We start from the raw sequence: 22,011 nt of genomic DNA on the forward strand, positions 1-22,011 counted from the left end.
TACTTTAGACAACATCTTTGTACGACTTTGTAATACCCCAGTCTCCAGTATTGATCTATCATGATTAAATCCATTTTTTTTTAATCTTTAAGGAATATATCATTAATTTGGTGATATTCCATCCATCCTGACAATATAGGTTTTAGTTCTTCATAAGGTCTGATTTTGATTATATTATTGTCTTCTTTCAACAAATCTCTATAGGTAATCCAAGCTCCTTTCATATTTAATTTTTTAACTAAAAAGGCTTCCTGGGGTGACAACCACCACGGTGTTTTCCTTTCAAACAAGTCTTTAGATCTCATCCATACTTCATATAATGGTATTTTTATAATATGATTTAAGAAATCCCGAAGTACAGTGGTACCTCGGGTTAAGTACTTAATTCGTTCTGGAGGTCCGTTCTTAACCTAAAGCACCACTTTAGCTAATTGGGCCTCCCGCTATTGCCATGCCGCGATTTCTGTTCTCATCCTGAAGCAAAGTTCTTAACTCCCTCCCTATATAAAGTAGCCATTTTGTGTCTGGGCCTCAGAGAGCTGTATGGACTGTGTCTGTAGCGTAGTCTCTCTCTGCTCAGTATGTGTGTGCAGACAGAACGGCTCCAGGACTACAGTTACTCAGTAACTAAGATGTGTGCCTCTATGAAGAATCAGAAAGCTGTTATGAGCACTCTGTGTATGCTCTTTGACTATGTTGTTTATGAACAACTTTATTTTCTTCAGTAAACTTTTATTCTGTTTATGAAGAAGACTCTGCTTGATTAATTTACCACTGTGTGACAGTATTTAGGGTGCTTGTGAATTTTCTTTCCCAACATGTCAAACTCTTGTTTATTTATTGAATGATGTTATGCATATAGATACAGTGGTACCTCGGGTTAAGTACTTAATTTGTTCCGAAGGTCCGTACTTAACCTGAAACTATTCTTAACCTGAAGCACCACTTTAGCTAATGGGGCCTCCTGCTGCTGCCGTGCTCCGGAGCACAATTTCTGTTCTCATCCTGAAGCAAAGTTCTTAACCTGAAGCAATATTTTTGGGTTAACGGAGTCTGTAACCTGAAGTGTATGTAACCCGAGGTACCACTGCAGATAGATAGATAGATATCATCATCAAACCTTTTATTGGCATCACATACAAACATCCATAGTAAATCAATACAGAATTACCACCTCCCCAATATCACAGAACATTTGTCAAATGAAAAGAGGCAAAAAAGTCTAACGTTACATCTCTAGGTCTCCAGGGAAATCAGACGGCAATGTGTCTCTGCAACAAAAACCCAAATAAAGATACTTGGCTACTAACTTGGTGAGCTCCTGATCATTCCCCAGTAATAGAAAATGTGTGACCTCCAACTCTGGTTTCCATTTGGGGATGCGGAGTTGATCTAGAAATTGCTGGTGGAGATCAGCATATAGTTTACATTTAAGAAAGAGTTTACATTTAAGTAAGAGTTTCCAGCAGGTGGTCTTCACATGGGCAATTTCTTTCTCCTTCCACAATTCCCGAGAACCTACCCCAAAGGAGGTTTGATGGGTTTGCATTAAACCTGGCCAGTGAAAATGCCCTTCTTTCTTGGGGGATAAGCAGAAAATCAAGATAATTATAATTTGGTTCATGTGCCCAAGAAAGTTGAAAGTAAAGAGGGGAACATGTTTTCTCTGATGCGGCTGTTAGTTCCTGGCATTCAATGTCCCACAACCTACTTTTTATTGTAACCTTGGCAGATGGTGGGGCCATCGATCGCAAAAGTTCCATTGACAGTCCAAGTTGCTGTGCCTTTGTGTTAAACTGCTGTAGCCCTGGCGAAAGAAAGGGGTCTGACAAGACTTCGCTAAGGAGAGGATCTTTGTCTAATGTGAGGTAGATGTTTAACCAACATAGAAGATATCTCGCCCAGGCAACGGTCTCTACCTTGTGTTGACCTCCCTCTTAGACACAAGGCTGCATTGGGTACACAACGTGGGACAGCAAAAATCTTAAAAAGGAAAGCTGCCTGCACACGTTCTACCAGCTGGGTAGCTGGTAGTACCCGGGGTACTATTTCTGGGTTAGTGGAGTCTGTAACCTGAAGCGTATGTAACCCGAGGTACCACTGTATACATTATAAAGTGAAATCACGGATTAAAATACATGTCAGCTTTACATATCTGGGTGGGCTTGCCAAAAGGAACTCTTTTTTTTGTAAATGCTTTGAGGGTGGTGGTTTTTGGGTTGGTTTTTTCTTGCAATCGTGTGGTTTATACATTTTATGAACCAAAGAAAGTATAAACGTTCTAACAGCACTGAAAGCACCCCCAGAAGCAGCAGAAAACTGGGAGTTTCTGACTACAATGCCAGCAGGTTCCTCTGCTGTCCTTGGGGGGCCGCCTGACCCCCATCTCTTGCTGCCAGAATGACTATGGGGCACCTCAGTGGTGTGGTGACGGGCCACGAGGGACCATAACTTAAGCAGGGGGGGGGCAGCGCTGGGAGAACCCGAGCTGGGTGAGTCATGTTCACCTCTTGGTAGGCGCCTGCTTTGAGCTGTTTTAACATCTGTTCTCGCGTCTTTGGCGCCGATTTTGCACCATCCGCCACTAGGTGTCAGCGATGTGCTGTTGCAAATCACTCCCAGCGTGAAACCGAAGCAGAATCTGAGAGATGTGTGTATGGTCAGGTTGGGCAGGTTCCCTGGCAACAATCCACTTCGTTAGATGTCTGAAATCATTTGCCGGCTTGGTGAGCCTCTAAGCACCTGGGTGTAAAGGAAAGGGGGGTGGAGCGCGTGCAAATTTTATTATTATTATAGAATTGTAGAGTTCGGAGGAACCCTGGGGTCATCTAGTCCAACCCCCTGCAATGCAGGAAGATGAAACCTACAACTTTGGTGTCATCAGCCCCACACTGAGCTATATGGAGGCTAACAAATGACATTCTCTCGGTCACGTTTTTTTTGAAGCAGGGTGGGGGTGAGGAGTCATTCAATCACTTATACTGTAGAAAGATGATTCATGAAAATAATATACAATAATTATGGAGCAAATCCTTTTCCCCAACCCCGCCCCCAGAAATGCACTTATTTGGAGTGGGGGGTGGGCGATACGGCACTCTGCACATATGCAATGGCACACTTTCGTAAACAGGCACTGCACAAGTCCTATCGTGAAAACAGGAAGGCTGCCAAAAACCAAAGCAAAACCACAAGCGCCACGTAGTGCTTGGACGTTGAAACGGTCTGTTCCGCTTTCAGTTTGACAGCCGTATTAGGAAGTCGACGTCCTTCTGATATTAGGTGGAGCGCTTGCAATGAGGGTATGTGCAGTATTTTTTCCCATTTTCCCCATTGGGGGGGGGTGGTACCGTTAAGGTACAATAATTGGTTTTTTGAAAGGGGGTGGGGCAGGAGAAACAGGACACGCGGGGAAAGCGTCTCTCCCCCCCCCCCCCGCCCTGCTTCTGCCGATTCGTCTTCTGCAGCCGTGGGGGCGAGGGGCGACCTGCTCGAGTCCTGGGTCTCCGTCACGTGTCTTTCAAAGCGAAGCCAAAGGGCGCACGGAATCGTGTCCCTGAACCACGAGAATGTGCGAGTTGTTATTAAATCGTTTAACGCTGCGTAAAGGTGCCTCTCAAGCGGAGAGAAGCAAGGACAGCTGCGGGAGCGCCAGGATCTGCTGGCCTCCTGCTATCTTGATGGCTGACTCAGCCGAGAAAGAATTGGGTTCCCTTCCTTTCCTTTCCTTCGGATTTCTTCCCATACCTCCCGTTCCCTGAGCATGACTACAGAGCTGCCAGGGTCCGCACGAAGCTGCTCCGAGTCTCTCTTCGTGTTATATACCTTCGTGTTTGTATTTATTTATTTCTCCCACCCCACTCCCCCCAAAAATTCTGCCACTCCCGGAACTGTTTCCCACGGTCGTCTTTTATGCCACTAGGACGGGGAAACTCTCTTAATCTGAGGTTTTCGTTTTGTTTTGTTGCAAATTGATAATGGAAAATGCCAGACATCTGCAGTCTGAAGTTGCGCTGCCTGTTCAGAAGTTCTTGATTTCCACCTCACCCTGCTGTGCGGGCAGCCCAGGACTGAACTTGACACTGCTAGGTGGGGAGTGAAGAGAAAGTTGAAAAACTGGCCTGACCAGTTGTGGTGCTGGAAAGACCTTCACAGTCTCTCCAGTAGAGGGAGACTTTGCTCTGCCTCTAGAGAAGGAATTGTTCCCTGAGTGCTGTGTGGTGTGCCTTGTTGGGCAAACTGTGAAAGGGAAGCCAGCTTTAGGTGTTAGATCAGACATGTCCAAAGTCCGATTCGGGGGCCTAATCCAGTCCTCCAGTCGATTTAATGCGGTATGTAATTCCCACTCCTGCTTTGGTTTATTTTTATTATTATTAAACTTGAATACTGCCCATCTTCTGTTGACCTCAGGGCGGTTTACAAGAGAAAAACACAAAGCGCATAATAAAAACAAGAAGACCCCTTCTCACAAACCAATAGCCCCCTCTCCCTCTCTGTGGGGTGTGGTTTGCAAGTCACTTTGAGCTGCTTTGGGCAAGATAAAATGACTAGTAATTTTAATTAATTAATTAATTGATTGATTGATTGATGATGCAAGCAACGCAAGCATGGCATCCAAAGAGAAACTTGCTTATGCTGCAGCCCCTGAACGCTCCTCCAGGCTTGTCCTTGAATATGGCACTCAGTGCCAGTGGGAACTAGCACCCACCTCTCTCAAACATGGAGGGCAAGACCAACATGAAAATTACAAAACAGCTTATTTAAAGCAGCAGTCACATGATACCCCAGAAATGTTTCTAAATTTAGCAATGCATCAAAATGCACCGTACTTTTTTTTTTACAGTTATTGGGTTGTTGTTTTTATTTTGATTATATATATATATAACAAAACAACAACACCACAAACATAAGCCATAAGCCACAAACATAAGTATAAAACCAAATTTACTAGAATAATAGCTAGAATAGAGATGGAGTTGTAACCTTTCAAACAACAAACATACTAAGGTGCCATGTGCAAGACAAAGTCTGGAGATACTGTAAACATGGAGTGGATAAATGTACAACTCTATCTTAACAAATTACATGTGCAGTAAACGTTATACAGACTGGATAAATGAACTGTTCAACAAGTAGCGTAAGTCCAATCACAGATTGGCAACCCCATGCTGCCACAACGGCAAGGGTAGCACACTGGAGAATATGTGAAAGTTTTTCAAAGCTGTTTTTCAAAGATTGAACTGGATGAGATGTTCTTCGGTGGGTCTTGAGTTGGAAACACAAAGCCATATGCATGGATCCATCACGGGAAGGCAAATCAAAGCCATCACCCTGGTGAGAATAACACAAGTGGGCAAAAGGAGACCTGTTCTCCGGATATACAACAGGTTTTGCTACACGCTTCATCAGTCCGAAAAGCCAGTCATACAAAATGGTTTGCTCAGGATAAAGAAAGTATTCAGAAGCACAGCTTGCATACATTACAATCAATATATTTATCACAACTTTGTAACTCACACCCATCCCTCAAGTCTGGCATTTTCGTTACACTATGCCAGTTCCAATGACCTAATCTGTGGGTGCCACAAATGTAAACATTCAGCTGTCATGAAATATATTTCTGGGCATCGGCCCTTGCTGGTTGGTGCAAGGCCACTGATCATTAAGGGTGTGCGTGCATGTACCTGCACATGCATATTGTGTGCAGCACAGTGATGCAACATTTTACTTTTTCCCCATCAAAGTGATTTCAGGGACTCTCTGATAAATCTACTCCAGGATTAGAAGGTATTTGACCAAAAGAATCCAGGAACGGTGTATATAAAAATCTGAACTCATATTGCACCCTGCCCTGACATAGCTGTGTACTATAATTTTCCAACCACAACTCTTGGCAGTAGAGATTCAGCATTTCCCTTTGGTTTCAACTTGTGAAACGCCTACTGAAATCTTTTCTATTCTGTTAGGCCCATGCAGGCAATTAAGAATGCAGCTTTCCACAATCATTACCTAATTGTCTTAAAAAAAAAAAGTTTTATATACTATTGTTGTTAACTGCTTTTTTTTCTGAATCGCGGTATATGAATATTTTTATAAATAAACAAACTCTTGTGAAACTATCTACATCACACAGAGCTGATTCTCATTATCTGCTGGCCTTAACAGAAAATATCTGGGACCAAAAGAGCATTTTTTCACACCATCTCATAGTAACAAAAGAAGGCATGAGATTATGCTGAACACTCTTGCTATTGTACTACTGCAGCCTTGTGGGCATTCTGCAAACATTTATCATGTTTGGTGCAGTTAAATTGTTATGCTGGGTTGTGCCTGTGCTCCCAATTCCCTATTCTTCCAGATCACATATCTTATTTGTTGTACCTGCCAACTAAAATTTCTGTGTCACCGCAGAAAACTTGTAATGTTGCACTCAAATCCTATCTAGTTTATGCCTTGAGTAGGATTTGATAGGATCAAGCTGTAAAGAAAAAAAAATATCCCTTTGTAGGGAAGTGTGCACTCCAGCCTCTATAGTGAAACATACCTTAAAGATTCTAGGTAAGAGTTTTACCTGAGGAGCATCTTTCAGAACTTACATTTATTTGATGTAAGCATGCATTATTCACCTTGTCTTTTATTTTGTAGTAGCCTTCCATTGCTTTTGTTGCACTCCACACAGTGATAGTTCCACGGTCAAAATAAGTGGTCTCATTTCACCAACAATGAGATCTCTCGTACATTCCTAAACAAATTTCTTTTTCAATACCTGTTTGCAGGTCACAAAACTTTACTTATATGTGTATTGTTGTAGTAAACTGGAGAACAAGAGACCTACTGCCACCCTCATATTTTTCCAGAGTTTCTGTGGAGGGACATTTTGTTGTTCCTGCCAAAGCAAAATATTAACACTGATGAGGTACATTTATTTAGTATTTTTTAAAGCAATTTCTTTCTCTCTCTCTCTCTCTCTCTCTCTCTCTCTCTCTCTCTCTCTCACACACACACACACACACACACACACACACACTTTGAAGTCCACAGCAGGGTGCAACATATATATCATAATAAAATGAAACAATATTTTTAAAAACATTAAAACACAGCAGGAATAACACAGAGTTACATCACAGCACTGTGACAGTAACAAAATAAAACTCCTAAGTAGTAATGTGTCTTAAAACCTATGAGGTATTGTTTAAACTGATTCTGTGAGGACTTCCGGGTCAGTGCCAGCGATTAATGGCAGATTCCCTCTGATTCTCTGAGGGACCAGCTCCGCGGGATCGGGTCTTGCCACTGCGGCAAAGCAGGGACCCTTAAAAAATCACAGGCGGGTGAAGCCTGTGAATGTGGGCACTCGGCGGGCACCATTTGCGCCCCCCCCAAGTTGCGAAGGAGCTCTTTTAAGGGCTCCGGAGCGGAACGGGGGGTGAGCGGCGCGGTGCTAAGAGTCGACTGCTTCTTCCATGGAGTCTGAAGTTGCGCTGCCTGTTCAGAAGTTCTTGATTTCCACCTCACCCTGCTGTGCGGGCAGCCCAGGACTGAACTTGACACTGCTAGGTGGGGAGTGAAGAGAAAGTTGAAAAACTGGCCTGACCAGTTGTGGTGCTGGAAAGACCTTCACAGTCTCTCCAGTAGAGGGAGACTTTGCTCTGCCTCTAGAGAAGGAATTGTTCCCTGAGTGCTGTGTGGTGTGCCTTGTTGGGCAAACTGTGAAAGGGAAGCCAGCTTTAGGTGTTAGATCAGACATGTCCAAAGTCCGTTTCGGGGGCCTAATCTGGGCCTCCGGTCGATGTAATGTGGCCCCCGTGATATATTCTTGGGTTATATGTCCTTGGGTTAAAATCTCCCAAAAAGCTCAGCAACTTCAATCCAAAAAAGCTCAACAACTTTGGTTGGCCCTCAGGCACCCCTGTGTTAGATCAAACATCAAACTCCTGACTTCCTGCAGGCTGTGCTTAAGCACCCAAGGTGCCTCTCCTAATTTAGTTAGAATTAGGAGTCAGGGATGGTAAAGGTAAAGGGACCCCTGACCGTTAGGTCCCGTCGTGGCCGACTCTGGGGTTGCCAGCGCTCATCTCGCTTTATTGGCTGAGGGAGCCGGCATACAGCTTCCGGGTCATGTGGCCAGCATGACTAAGCTGCTTCTGGCAAACCAGAGCAGCACACAGAAACACCGTTTACCTTCGCGCTGGAGCGGTAATTATTTATCTACTTGCACTGGTATGCTTTCGAACTGCTACGTTGGCAGGAACTGGGACCGAACAACGGGAGCTCACCCCGTCGCCAGTCCTAGGCTCTGTGGTTTAACCCACAGCGCCACCTGCGTCCTGTCAGGGATGGTACTTCATTCCAAATCCTCTGCTTCTGTCTCCCAGTAGGGGAGCCCCAATACAGGGCATAAGGTTTAGGAGACATAGCATTTGCACATAGATTGCAGGTTTAAACTATAGTTGCAGGCATCTCACGCATTCAACGATAATTTTCACATTTATTTAGTTATCAAAATAACCAAGTATGCAAATGTAATCAAATATAAATTATGGTTATAAAAATTGTTTTATTAATTCCATGAGGGAAATCTTGAATTTTTTTAATTAGTATGGAAATAATCTTTGTTCAATTATCATGGATGGTATTCAACTATATTTTTTCATTAGTGCATGGATTATCACTAGCCCAAGAGGATTTCCCTCTCCTCCTCCTTCTTCTCCAGAGAATTGGGGAAATCCCCAGAACAGATTTAGGATGTGCATGGTGAGGGGAGAGGGCAGAACATTCCTTTGCACAAGGAGAAATCTGTGAACTGGTATAATATTTATCTTAGTATGTGTTTTGTTTTGTGCCACAGCAAACGACTAAGCAAGGGTGGCCACAGTTTGCATCTTATATAATAATTACTGTATCTATTTTTTGCTTAATCAGTTTGTATTTATTTTGTGAACTGCATTCAGAGGGGGAATGGTGAATGACTTATTTAGCAACAAACTGTATCAATTAATTAGTTATTTCTCTGTACTCACTCATTATAAGCTACAGAAACTGCTGGGGGGTGCCAGGCAGCTCAGTCTGAGCCACAAGCAATTCCATAGTATTTTCCAGAGTATTCCCTGAAAAAAGCATGTTGGATCTACTTCCAGCAACTCTCCTCTTAGCTTTAGCTCGGAATATCTTGAATGCAGAACAGAGGAAAATGCTGTTGCTCTTTACGGCAGCTAGACTGGTGACTGGGAGTGGCCGCTGAGACAACATAACACCGGTCCTGAAAGATCTTCATTTGCTCCCAGTACGTTTCCGAGCATAATTCAAAGTGTTGGTGCTGACCTTTAAAGCCCTAAACGGCCTCGGTCCAGTATACCTGAAGGAGCGTCTCCACCCCCATCATCCAGTCCAGACACTGAAGTCCAGCGCCGAGGGCCTTCTGGCAGTTCCCTCACTGCGAGAAGTGAGGTTACAGGGAACTAGTGGCCCTTGCCCTGTGGAATGCCCTCCCAGCAGAGGTCAAGGCAATAAACAACTATTTTACTTTTAAAAGACAACTGAAGGCAGCTCTGTTTAGGGAAGTTTTTAATGTCTGATGCTGTATTGTTTTTAATATTTGGTTGGAAGCTGCCCAGAGTGGCTGGGGAAACCCAGCCAGATGGGCGGGGTATAAATAATAAATTATTATATATTATTATTATTGTTATTTCTTCCTTGCTTGTTTGTGTGCCTGTCCTTGGATTTCTAAAATATTGGCTGTGAGACCTGGAAGATTTTCTCCCTGGTTTGCAGGCCTTTTCCCACATGGCCTAGGAAGATGGGCCCCCGACTGATGCTGCTGAGCAGACTCTTGGGTTGGGGTACTTTTATTTTTATTTTATTTATTTTATGATTTATGTGTGGGGTGTTACAGATAAAATGGTGTATGTAGGTGTGTATACATAAAATGAGAAGTTTGAAAATTGTGCCTATTTAGATATTACACTGACTTCACATCCTTCCCCAATCCTGGAAGATATTCTCCCTCATCTTAGACATAGGAGGCTGTGATATACTCTCTGTACATGAGCAGAGATTAGTACCTCACAGTTTCAGGACTGAGCCATGCTATGTGCTCTAGATCAAATAGACAAAGAAATAATTATTTGTCTATTGGTTGGAATATTTTATTATTTTTATTTAGAGGAAAAAAATGTTTTGGATAATGAAAAGCTAAATTAATTTTAGAGGAGGAAAACCATGTGCAATTGAAGTAAATGTCAACACCAGCTCAATTTCTTAATAAGAGATAATCCAATCTTATCTGAAAATCATAGCTGGACCCCCTTACATGGGACATCTTCCTCTGCCCAGATTACGAGACTACCGCTCTTAACCACTACACCACACTGGTTCTCAATTGAGATCACACAGATCTCAATTGTTTTATTTGATTCTTTACATTCTGGCTGTTAAACTGTACTATATAACAAGCTCAATCTCCTTGTTATGAGCACCACCTGGGGTCGACTTTTTAGGTTTCTTGCAACATGCAGTCAGTAGCAGTGGTTACCTAGCTTATTGTGGTTCACCATATAGATAGGGTATGTACTTTTGGTTTAATTTCATATTGAATTGACATTATAATTTGAGTTATTGTAAGTTACCGTGTATATGCAGGTCATCGTTTCAATAGTTCATTTGCAGTTTATGAAGCATTTCTGTATCCTTCTGCTGTGCTGAAGAAGAATTCTACGAAACAGTGGGTATATCTGGAATCACGGTTCACTACGTCTGTTTGTGTACCACTTCGGCAGCTTTATGGCTTGTTTTCGCCAGATAAGAATCTCATCCATTGCTTCTTTCAGAGACTTGCATATTCTACAAAGACTTTCAGAGAATTATAGGACTTATGTTTATTTGGTTCTATGTTTTCAAGAGAATCCATGAAGAGTGCACATTTAATAATAATAATAATAATAATAATAATAATAATAATAATAATAATTTTTTATTTATACCCCGCCCTCCCCAGCCAAGGCTGGGCTCAGAGCGGCTTACAAGCAATAAAAAAAACAAGATGAATGATTACAAACTTAAAAACAAAAATAAAATACAACATTAAAATAATGGAACATTAAAATATTAAATTGTAGCCTCATCACAGGAGGAGAAGGAAAAGAAGGGGGAAAAGAAGAAGAAAAAGAGAGAGAGAGAGAGAGAGAGATGGGGGGGGGGAGGGAATCAAACTGGCTCCAAGCCAAAGGCCAGGCGGAACAACTCTGTCTTACAGGCCCTGCAGAAAGAAATCAGATCCTGCAGGGCCCTGGTCTCATGAGGCAGAGCGTTCCACCAGGCCGGAGCCAGAGTTGAAAAGGCCCTGCCTCTGGTCGAAGCCAATCTAACTTCCTTAGGGCCCGGGACCACTAGGGTGTTGTTATTTATGGACCTTGAGGCTCTCCGTGGGGCATACCAGGAGAGGCGGTCCCGTAGGTACGAGGGTCCTAGGCCGTGAAGGGCTTTAAAGGTCAAAACCAGCACCTTAAATCTGACCCTGTACTCCACCGGGAGCCAGTGCAGCTTGAAAAGCACTGGGTGAATATGCTCCCATGGCAGAGACCCCGTGAGGAGCCTCGCTGCAGCATTCTGTACCCGCTGGAGTTTCTGGGACAGCTTCAAGGGCAGTCCTGCGTAGAGCGAATTACAGTAGTCAAGCCTGGAGATGACCGTCGCATGGATCACTGTGGCCAAGTCAGGGCGGGAAAGATAAGGGACCAACTGCTTGATGCGGCGAAGGTGGAAAAATGTCGCCTTGGCTGTTGCTGTAACCTGCGCCTCCATGGAAAGGGAGGCGTCAAGGATTACACCCAAACTCTTAACGGAAGGCAATGGCACTAATTGGGCCCCCGCAAGAGAAGGGAGTTGGTCCTTCATCCCCATGCCATCCCGACCTAGCCATAGGACCTCTGTCTTTGAAGGATTTAGTTTCAATCGGCTCCCATGAAACCATCCAGCCACAGCTTCCAAGCATCTGGTCAGTGTGTTCGGGGTCGAGTCGGTGTGGCCATCCATCAGCAGATAGAGCTGAGTGTCATCAGCATATTGGTGACAGCCCAGCCCAAAGCTCTGGATAATCTGGGCAAGGGGGCGCATAAAGATGTTAAAAAGCATTGGGGAGAGAATTGCGCCCTGCGGCACTCCACACACCAAGGAGTGGCGCGACGACATTTCCCTCCCTAGTGCCACCCTCTGTCCCCGACCAGAGATAAAAGAGCACAACTAGTTACGGGCTATGCCCTGTATCCCCACGTCTGCGAGGCGGTGGTCCAGAAGATCATGATCGACCATGTCAAAGGCTGCTGACAGATCTAAAAGGATCAGCAGTCCTGACCCGCCTCGATCCAGTTGTCTACGGAGATCGTCTGTTAAGGCAACCAGAGCTGTCTCGGTCTTAAAACCGATGTTTCCTCCAGAAACCTACCAAGCTGTTCAGCAACCGCTCTCTCAATTACCTTACCCAGGTATGGAAGATTTGAAACTGGGCGGTAATTGGATAGGTCTAAGGGATCTAATGAAGTTTTTTTTAAGAGTGGACACACCACTGCTTCCTTCAGTTCCCCTGGGAATGTCCCCGTGTCAAGGGACAAATTGATAATTTCAACTAGGGGGGTCCGCGCAACATCTGGACACTCCCTAATCAGCCAAGACGGGCACGGATCAAGGAGGCAGGTGGTGGGCCTACCAACTTGGAGGAATCTATCCACATCAGTAGGGAGTATCCGATCGAAATGGTCCAAAACTGGACCTGAAGTCAGTCGAGGGGCCTCCAGTTCAGTCACTGTATCTAAATTGGCAGGGAGGTCACGGCGGAGCAATAGGACTTTATCCGCAAAAAAACCTCGCGAATGCCTCACAGCTGTGGGTCAAATTTGTGCTTAAATTTGATTGTCCTCCTAAGGACGTTATTGACCTAATTATTCTAAAAAGTTGTGCCAGGCGAGAGCTAGCGGATGCAATGGAAGCTGCAAAGTAAGATTTCTTAGCAGCTTTCATAGCCATCTCATAGGCTTTCATAAGCGTCCTATAAGATGTTCTTGAGGCTCCGTCACGAGTCCGTCGCCATACTCGCTCTAGCCGTCTGAGATCCCGCTTCATTTTCCGGAGCTCCTCAGTAAACCAAGGGGCCCGGTTTCGACGGGGTCGCAGAGGGCGCTTAGGCGCGATCTCATCAATGGCTGCCAAGAGCCGGTTATTCCAGTCCTCAACAAGGTCATCTAATGAGTCGTCAGGAGGAGCAGGGTTCCGCAAGGCTTGTCAGAATCTATCAGGATCCATCAGTTTTCGCGGACGAGCCCAAATAGGTTCGCCACCTGAGCCAGGGAAGAGCGGGAAGTCAATTTTGGCTTTCAGAGTGTAGTGATCAGACCATGGCACTTCCACAGCAGGGAGCATGATCACATCTATGCCAGCCCCAAAGATCAGATCCAGCGTGTGGCCTGCTTGATGAGTAGGGCCCAAAACAACCTGGGAGAGCCCTAGTGTTGCCATGGAAGTCACTAGGTCCAGAGCCTGTGAGGAGGGAGCGGCATCGGCATGGACGCTGAAGTCTCCCAAAACCAGTAGGTTTGGGAACTCCAAGGCCCAGCTCGCCACCACCTCCAGCAGGTCTGACAGGGTGGCTGCAGGTGTGCTGGGTGGTTGGTACACCAGCCAGACAGCCAAGCTCTCCTTGGTGCCCCACAGAAGATCAACACATTCAATGCCGGAGATCGCCGGTGATGGCAGAGCTCTGAAAGAGCAATCCTCCCAGAATAACAACGCTACTCCTCCCCCCCAACCCACAGTCCGCGATTGATGGAGGACAGAGAAACCTGGGGGTGTTATCTCATGTAGGGAGACTACTTCGCCTTCGTACCCAGGTCTCCGTCACGCAAGCCAGGTCAATCCCCTGCGAGACAAAAAAGTCATGCATGGTGGCGGTTTTGTTGCCTATGGACCTGGCATTGCACAGCACCAATGACGGAGGTGTGTAATCCTTGCTCTTCCTACTCTCATCCCTTGGGATGGGGCGTAGATTGGAAGGGGTTCGAGGATCACTGCATCTCGAAACCCTTCACCGATAGAAATATCTAGCCCCACCGCCATTCCTCCCTAGCCCTTCAATTGTGGAAATCCCAGATCCCATACTAGCCTCCCCAATAGATGGGTAACATCCCCTCAATAACAAGTCATCCTTGGGCCAGGACTCATGGGTCAAAATGGTATGGGAAAGAGGTGGAGGTCTGATAGGGTAAGTATCCCTAGAAGATAAAACCCAACCAACCGCACCCCAAGCTGGGGGTGGGGGGGGACAGTCCCATGGTGTTTCATTAACTGTCAATCCCCCTCTCCCTCCTGGGTTAATTGGAGGATTATTGGTTCTATCTGTGGCTGTGGAAGTATTAATGAGGTATGTGTTATAAAATGTGGATCACTGGCCAACAAAGAGCCAGATTCAAATTCGGAAGATCTGTCAATCCTGTCTCGCCAGGAGTACAGTAGAGAAGGCTGATCATTCTGATAAGTTTTTGGAACATTAGGCAAAGGTCCAGATGTAGATTTGGTGCTGGATATCTCTAGATTGTCAGCAACATAGAGTTCTTTATGTGTTGTTGCCATAGAAATGTCGGAGGCGCCAAATTCCTCATCTAATTTGGTGTCGTTTGAAAAGGGAACAGGGAGTTGCACTGATGTCTTTCGATGGGATAAAGAGCTGTTGGACGTCTTTAAATATTGTGCTCTAGGCTCTACTGTCCTTATATTTTGGGTAGAAATCTCAGTCTTTATACTCATTAGCCTCTTCTTCAGGTCTTGTAATTCTAGGCTTACAGAGTTCTTTTCTTCCTTCGGGTAATTAGTATTTCTAGTGTTGAGCTTGGTTTCCTTTATCCACATTAGCTTTGACTCTATGCAAGGGACCAATTGCCTCCTAGTTTCGTCCTTAAATACCCTCACTGGGCGGAGAGAATGGAACCACCATAGGGTATCCTTTATCTCCATGAGTCGAGATGGGAGGGTTGATGACCTAAAGGTCATAAATAGGCGCATGGTGTTTCTCAAGGTAGGCAGGAAGTGGAAATTCTCTAGATCTACATTTTGGTAATGGTAATTCAGGTAATGGTAATTTCATGACTTTCAGAGATTTATAAGATTTCTGTTTATTTCGTTTTGCAGAGAGTGCATATTTCATATATTTCATATTGTTCAGTGTTCCGTATAGATTATATAAAGAGTTTATATTGATATCACATTGTTGTACTTGGTCATTGTGTTGCCTTGGATATTACTCATAATTGTTTGCAACACAGAGGTTTAATTGTTTGGTTACTTATTAGTGTCCTAAAAAGGGCTCCTCAGTCACGGATACAGCTGCCGAGCTGCTCAACTGCCTCGTTCCTTGAGTAAGAACGGCTGAATCTGTATCCACTGCCCATGTGCCGGTTCATGACTAGGGGCTTCCAGATTTCACGATCCTGCCCCCGTTACCATTTGCCGATTGCCACGGGACTTTTGGGGTTTGGGTTGGGTTTTTGGAAGATGCCTGTGTGTGAATTTGTTTTATGTGTGTAGATCAGTGCACGCTGATCAACGCACAGTCTTCACAGTAGGGCTCTGTTCTGATGGCATGAGTAGTCATGAGGAACCGGTAGATCCTATCTGCTGCAGCCTTCACCCACCTTCACAGCCGTTGTAACATACTGCTTGTTATCATCCTCCTGTTCTGCCATTGAGGACTTCTTGGATCATTCTCTGTCTAGCTCCTTCCCTTTGACCTTACCACCTTGGGTGACCCTGCTGGGAGTACGAGATTCCCGACGGCTTCTCTCACAAGGGTCATAGGAGCATGCAAGCCCACTCACCATGACAAGGTGATGATCCAGTGAGTGAGTGCCTTCATTATGCACCTTTAGGTGCCAGGCAAAAACTTCCCTTTTAACCAGGCCTTTGGATGACCTGATCAACATCATATCCCCTTTAAAATGTGGCTTTGGGGGGGTGTTATTGGGTTGTTGTTTTTATTTTGATTATATATATATTGTGGTTTTTATGTTGATCTTTTCTGTGAACCACCCTGAAACTTCCAGGTGTCAGGCGGTACATAAATTCAATTAATCATAATCATAATCATAATCATAATCATCATCATCATAATAATAATAATAATAATAATAATAATAATAATAAAATCATGATTGTAATAGGGGAGATATGTACATAAGCTGAAGTTGGAGTGTGGCCTCTCTGCTGCAGTGACTGAGTCATCAGATGAATACCTAGGAGTGGCTGAGAGACATAGGACTGAGGGACATGCCTTTTCCTAACTTGTATGTGACCTTTGGCAATAAAGAGTTGATTGCTTCCTCTGGAAATTCCTTGGGTGCCTTGACCAAATGTGACCTTGAGTCCTGGTTCAGGCAATTCAGCACAGCGTCAAAAGTGAAAAGGACCAGGGAGGGGCAAAGTGGCTGCAGGTTCTTCCATGGGTGCTTACACATCGGCATGGTTCCATTAAACCCTAATGTGGCTTACCGTGTCGTACAAACCAGGCTCCTCACTTGCCCAATGCAATGGCAGTCTAAATGAGCCCAATTTCATGTCAGTCCAGCCTGAGAGCCATTGTCATCTCACCATACCTTATTATCTCTTCTTTCCAGGTTAATAAACACCATGGGTCCCCTGAGAGAATCTTTATTTTACTGGATCTGTTGTCATCACACAGTGTCATCACACTTATGCAGAGCAGGATGGAAGAAGTTTCTCCAGTTGCCCACCTGAGACACTGAAGACTGGAATTTCCATATGCTGCTCACCCATGAGGCTTGGCAGATATGTCTACAGTAAAAGGATGAGCATCCCTTGGCATGAAAGTATGCATATATGGACAGGTGTATATATATTTTCCTGTTGGCTACGTGAATTTAAGGAACTGTATTTGCTGATGGCTCTGCTGAATGACATCTCTGCTTGGGCTGTGGATTTGAAACCTTGGCTTATGCAGGTAAATATTCAGGTTGTTTTGATTTCACAGTTTGCATTTTTAGACATGTTATATTAGAGCCCTGAACTTTTCAGATTTACACAGAATTAGCGCTAGCTCTTCTCAATGGTTCTGACCCTGAGGGGTGTGGTGAGGGTGAGACAGGGGAAGAGGAGGCCTACACCTGTTCCAAACATCTTTCAGGTCCGTCACATGAGCTGGCAACTCAGTGGAACATTTGCTTGCAAAAAAGTGTGATATAAGTCAAACTCTATTTTTAAATACTTGTTTTCCTGAACGGCATTTGGAATGGAGGTAACTGACACTTGTTCAACTTAAACTATGGATATATTCTTATTTGCATGTAACATTCAACAAGTGTACAATCTCTAGTCTACACAGGTTTGCTGCAGGGAAAAGAAAATTACTCCGATGGCACCACTAATTGCATCATTAAAGGGGCCTTTCTTTTATTAGCAAAAGGGAAAGGCATTCTAATTGTGTTAGAAGGTGCTGTCTGCTACTTCCTGTTACAGTTTCCTTCAAAGTTTTACATTCGATGGAGTTGTGCCAGAAAGTGGATTGTTGCTTTCCTCTTTTCATTTTTTCCTGCAGTGACTAAACGTTTGCAGTTAAAATGGCCATCTTGCTGAAATCAATCCCACACTTTGGAAACAAGCAACCTGAACAGTACAGGGTCCCATAAATCAGCACAGCAAAGGTGGTAAGATTTTGCAGGTAGCCCGGAGGCAAATTAGGGGCTGTGTGGCTGAGTGGTTGTGGAAGCTGAAGAAAGTTTAACTGCAGGAGAGAAGCAAGTAAGTTTCACAATGGCTGTGTTTCTGAATACCAGTACTGTATGCCACTGGAGAGACTAACAGAAAATAATTTTTCCATTTGGTGTGTTAAGATGGAGATGCTGCTCCCGATTGAAGATTTATGGGACCCTGTAGTTAATGACCCAGCTTCTGACCCTCCTTCTCCTGAATGGCTTCACAAAGAGGAGAGGGCATGAGCCACAATAATTCTTGGCCTGGAAGACAGCCAAGTACTATCTGTTCGAAGGCTGTTAACTGCAAAAGAAATTTGGACTACTTTAAAGAATTTGCATATTAGAGAAATGGTAAAGAGCAAGTTGTATCTATTCAGACTCCTGTTTCAGGCAAGACTGAGCAAAGGTGAATAAGTGCCAGCACATTTACAGACACTAAGAAGTCTTTTCCCTGACCTACAGAACTAAATGATATTTTCAATATAGATAAAAAAGAAAGGATTTAGCTGTGGGATATCAAGATTACAAAAAGACTTGAAACAAAATAAAAAGATTCCTTCCAGTAGCACCTTAGAGACCAACTAAGTTTGTTAAGGGACGCAGGTGGCACTGTGGGTTAAACCACAGAGCCTAGGACTTGCCGATCAGAACGTCGGCGGTTTGAATCCCTGCGATGGGGTGAGCTCCTGTTGCTCGGTCCCTGCTCCTGCCAACCTAGCAATTCGAAAGCACGTCAAAGTGCAAGTAGATAAATAGGTACCACTCTGGCGGGAAGGTAAACAGCGTTTCCGGGCACTGCTCTGGTTTGCCAGAAGCGGCTTAGTCATGCTGGCCACATGACCCAGAAGCTGTATGCCGGCTCCCTCAGCCAATAAAGCGAGATGAGCGCCGCAACCCCAGAGTCGTCCACAACTGGACCTAATGGTCAGGGGTCCCTTTACCTTTACCTTTAAGTTTGTTATTGGTATGAGCTTTCGTATGCATGCACACATATTTGAAGAAGTATGCATGCACATGAAAGCTCATACCAATAACAAACTTAGTAGTTGGTCTCTAAGGTGCTACTGGAATGATTTTTTTTGTTTTGTTTCAACTACAGCAGACCAACATGGCTTGTTAGAAAAAAGACTTGTTAGAAAATAATGTTAAATTACTGTTGCAAATGTTCAGCTTGTTATTAGTATGGCATACAAAAGATGAATAGCTCAAATTGGTAATGATACACTGGGCAAGAGCTTTAGGACATAACATTCAGATGGTAGATTGGGAAAAGTTATGGAAAACAGACTTAAAATTTACAGCTTGTTGTACTTTGAAAGAGAATTATATGAAAATGATGTACCGGTGGTATTTGACTCCTTCTAACCTGGCAAAAATGTATATGGCAAATTCAAATATCTGCTGGAAATTTTTTTAAAAAAAGAAAGTACCTTTTATGACATGTGGTGGACTTGTAAGGTGGTAAAAGCTTTCTGGGAGATGATATATAATGAAATGGGAAAAAAATGTTTAAAATAACTTTTATTAAAAAAAACCCCAGAAGCTTTTATTAGGAATTACAGGTACCAGTATCCCAAAGGACCAGAAAAGACCTTTTATGCATGGAACAACCACTCAGATGCTATTAGCCCAGAGATGGAGATAAGACAAAGTCCCTACCAGAGAACATTGGCAAGCCAAGCTGGTGGACCATGCAGAAATGGCAAAGCTGACTGGAAAACTCAGGAACCAAGAGGACAAAAACTTTACAAAAGAATGGGAAAATTTGTAAATTATTTAAAAGACCACTGTAAGCAGATGCAAACACTGGCAGGATTTTGATTTCACATAGTATAACAATTATGATGGAAAATAGGGATTGATATAATAGTTAGATTATGGAAGAAGATACAGTTTTTATGTTTAAAATGGGACTCCAGAGAGGGGGTGGGGGAAAGTCCTGTGATTCAGAGCAATCTCTGTATATGGATATGTTTTTGATTTTTTTAAATATAATTTTGTGTGGTAAAATCAAACAAAAATGATTTTTTAAAAAAATATAGTTTATGGAATTCATAGATGTTACAACTATGGATCAGTAAATCACCCCAAAGAAATTGCCCCAGGAAATGTTTGAATTACAAATCAACAGAGGATGAAATTTTCAGAGGAAAAGAGTATATCTCTCTCCTGTAGATCAGCAAAAAGTCTTCTTAGTCTCTGTAAATGTGCTGGCATTGATTCACCTTTGCTCCGTCTTGCCTGAAACAGGCATCTGGCTAGATACAGGATGCTGCTTACAGCAAACTTTTGGATTACAAATCAACAGAGAGAGGAGGATATTTTCAGAGGAAAAAGTGTATTTCTCTGCATACATTGTAATGGTAGACTTGTAAAGATAAATGCTAATTGGGTAATAGATTCTGGCGCAAAGCATCTGATAAATGTTTGAAATTGGACCTCAGCAAAGGAATTTGTGACCTTTGCTGTTGGAACTCAAAGAAAAGTGGAGGGGAAAGGACCTATGTATACAAAGCATATAGGAACTATTGTTCTGGTTATTCCTCAACTGGACATAGTTTAATGTCTTTTTCAAAACTTCTATGAATTTTAAAGTTAGATTTGTTGAAGAGAAATGCGAAATATTAAGGAATGAAAAGTTTGCATAGCAGGAAAGCTAGAAAATTAATTGTATATTATAAGGGGAAATTGTTTGGAATCTTACAACAAAGAAAATTTAAAAGTAGGTATGACAATGTTAAAAAAGCCTCCACATGATGAATGCACACATTTGTTCCATAGGAGTTGAGGACATGTCAATTTTCAGACAATAAGTAAAATGCTCAGATATGAAGTTAAAGCCATGTAAATCCTTTACGGGGTGTAATACTTGCAGGGAGTGTAAATCAGCAACAGCTCCCATTTACACAAAATGTGAAAGAAATTCTAAGTGAGTTCTAGAGCTTCTGCATAGAGATTTAGCAGCTCCATTCCAAAAAACTCTGGGATGAGCTAAATTTGATCTCAAAATCATCAATGATTTTTCGTGTTTGGGGTTCATTTTATTTGTTAAAACATAAAGGAGCAAATAAAACTTTGATATGGAATAAATGTTGTGTAAATGTTTTCAAAAGGATGAGTGGAACAAAAAAAAATGTTTAAAATATGGAATGGAATGGAAAAGATTCTTATGACTTTGGGTACCCACCGTTTTCTCGTCAATGTTGTATTGTTCCGCTGAGGTGGGGAGCTACTGTGAAAAATGGGGTTGGGCTAAAGGTTTTTGGTGGATTTTCAGCGGAAATGTTTTGAAGCTCAGAATTCAAAACTTCTCATCAGTACGTAATTATTCATGACACCATATTTAGCTTTTAGATAGTACCATAGAGCAATGTGGAGCAGAAAGTGGATTTGTTTAGTCGTTTAGTCATGTCCACTCTTCGTGACCCCATGGACCAGAGCACGCCAGGCACTCCTGTCTTCCACTGCCTCCTGCAATTTGGTCAGACTCATGTTTGTACCTTTGAGAACGCTGTCCAACCACCTCGTCCTCTGTCGTCCCCTTCTCCTTGTGCCCTCCAACGTTCCCAACATCAGGGTCTTTTCCAGGGAGTCTTCTCTTCTCATGAGGTGGCCAAAGTATTGGAGCTTCAGCTTCACGATCTGTCCTTCCAGTGAGCACTCAGGGCTGATTTCCTTCAGAATGGATGCGTTTGATCTTCTTGCAGTCCATGGGACTCTCAAGAGTCTCGTCCAGCACCATAATTCAAAAGGATCAATTCTTCGGCGATCAGCCTTCTTTATGGTCCAGCTCTCACTTCTATACATCACTACTGGGAAGACCATAGCTTTAACTATACGGACCTTTGTTGGCAAGGTGATGTCTCTGCTTTTTAAGACGCTGTCTAGGTTTGCCATCGCCTTTCTCCCAAGGAGCAGGCGTCTTTTAATTTCGTGACTGCTGTCACCATCTGCAGTGATCATGGAGCCCAAGAAAGTAAAATCTCTTACTGCCTCCATTTCTTCCCCTTCTATTTGCCAGGAGGTGATGGGACCAGTGGCCATGATCTTCGTTTTTTTGATGTTGAACTTCAGACCATATTTTGCGCTCTCCTCTTTCAACCTCATTAAAAGGTTCTTTAATTCCTCCTCACTTTCTGCCATCAAGGTTGTGTCATCTGCATATCTGAGGTTGTTGATATTTCTTTCGGCAATCTTAATTCCGGTTTGGGATTCATCCAGCCCAGCCTTTCGCATGATGAAAGTGGATTACGATCTACCAATA

At 43.5% G+C, this 22,011-nt stretch overlaps 1 long non-coding RNA gene across 4 annotated transcripts in view; it reads left to right on the top strand.

Annotated features, from left to right (window-relative positions):
• Nucleotides 1–22,011, top strand: part of LOC310838116 — an 87,403-nt gene that overhangs the window by 44,419 nt on the left and 20,973 nt on the right. The window contains exons 1-2 of one of the 4 annotated variants that reach the window (XR_014560690.1): nucleotides 3,201–3,299; nucleotides 16,653–16,996. The exons of 2 other annotated variants lie outside the window; for them this stretch is intronic. This is a non-coding gene — a long non-coding RNA (uncharacterized lncRNA). Of the gene's footprint in view, nucleotides 1–3,200; nucleotides 3,300–16,652; nucleotides 16,997–22,011 lie in introns of those variants that run through there. One more of the 4 variants, XR_014560688.1, reaches the window with a different exon arrangement.

This window comes from Podarcis gaigeae, assembly GCF_964106915.1.
Source record: "Podarcis gaigeae genome assembly, chromosome: 2".
Lineage (NCBI taxonomy): Eukaryota > Metazoa > Chordata > Lepidosauria > Squamata > Lacertidae > Podarcis > Podarcis gaigeae.